The sequence below is a fragment of the Hipposideros armiger genome, unplaced genomic scaffold, assembly GCF_001890085.2.
Source record: "Hipposideros armiger isolate ML-2016 unplaced genomic scaffold, ASM189008v1 scaffold_554, whole genome shotgun sequence".
Taxonomy (NCBI): domain Eukaryota; kingdom Metazoa; phylum Chordata; class Mammalia; order Chiroptera; family Hipposideridae; genus Hipposideros; species Hipposideros armiger.
Genome location: NW_017731904.1, coordinates 588,527 through 589,981, shown reverse-complemented (window position 1 = coordinate 589,981; position 1,455 = coordinate 588,527). Strand labels below are relative to the sequence as shown.

General features: G+C 51.4%; 1 pseudogene; it reads left to right on the top strand.

Annotated features, from left to right (window-relative positions):
* Positions 1–24: 24 nt before the first annotated feature.
* On the top strand, positions 25–955 carry LOC109371231 (zinc finger and BTB domain-containing protein 48 pseudogene; annotated as a pseudogene).
* Positions 956–1,455: the final 500 nt, after the last annotated feature.

Sequence of the window (1,455 nt, the reverse complement as noted above, 5' to 3'; positions counted from 1 at the left end):
GTGCCTGCAGATCTCCGCTGGAGGATGGAGCTCCGGGCGCACGTGGTCACCCACAGCGGGGAGACGCCTTACAAGTGCTTTTCCCGCTTCCAGCAGTTCATGAATCAGAAGGACTTGCAGAGCCACAGAATCAAGAAGCACGGAGCCCCTCGGCCCCGATGTTGGTCCCTTCTGGGACAAGCGATTCCTGTCCGGAATGAAACTGCAGCTGCGCGAGGCTTTCAAGCGCCACGAGAGAAGCTGTCTGTGTGCGAGAACTGCAGGCACCCGGCCTCAGGCCAAAATTTCCTGAAGATGCACATCAAGGCCTAGCACAGGAACAAGAGGCCGTATGTGTGAGCTCTGCAGCCACGCCTTTACCCAGAAGGCCAATCTCAACATGCACCTGAGCACACACTGGGGAGAGAAGCCCTTCCAGTACCACCACAGCACCACAGCCAGCCTGGACCAGCACAGCCACACCCAAACCGGCGACAGGACCTTCTGCAGTGAGTTCTGTGAGCCACGTGCTTCTCAGAGAAGGGTAGCGTCCAGAGGCACATGGCCAGCTGTCACCAGGAAGGCCGGCCCCACTTCTCCCACTTCTGTCAGATCCACGGGAAGACCTTCAAGGCGATGGAACAGTCGTGTGTGCACATCAGATGCTGCGAAGGGTGAGGAAGTTCAAATGCACTAAGGGCAGCAGCTGCAAGTTCACCCAGCAGGCCCACCTGCGGAGGCACATGGAGATCCATCATTTGGTAGAGAGCGACAACTCCCGGCAGCGCGGGCTTTGGAACCTGGTCACTGGGGACAAGAAGATGATGGTGGTAGTGCTCCAGCTACCTGCAGGGCTGCAGGGGGCTCGGCCAAGGTCATCGTGAAGTCCCTGGCCAGAGACCGTGTGTGTAGGAGAGCATCACAAGCCTCGGGGAGTCACGCAACCTTCGCTCATTATGGCAGCTGTCGTACCTAAGGACAGTGACCCTTAGCCCCTTCTGTCCACCACAGCTTACTTGCCGCCAGTTTCCAGTAAACAACATGACTTTGGGCTTGGAAAAACAAAACAAAACAAGAAAAACTTTTCTTTCTTGAATGCTTCACTTTTGAACAACCCGCCGACCTCTTCCCCCATCTCAGGAAGTCCATACCTAACTCCATTTAAAATAGTCACCGCTCTTTCTCCCACCCCTGTGGCACGCGCATCCTTCTTGGCTGATTTATTTTTCTCTGTAATCCTTATTCACTTACCGTTATCTAACATCCTGTAAAATTTACATATCTTGTTTATCATTGTCTCCTCCCACAAAAGTATAAGTTTTATGAAGGTTTGGAGTTTTATATGTTTTGTTTGCTTCTCTATCCTCAACACTTAGAACAAAGCCTAGTCCATAACAGATAAATGATAAACATTGTTGTATTTGTTTGTTAAAAGAATATAAGTGTTTTATGTTCGTAAGAGTAAAGAAGAGAATG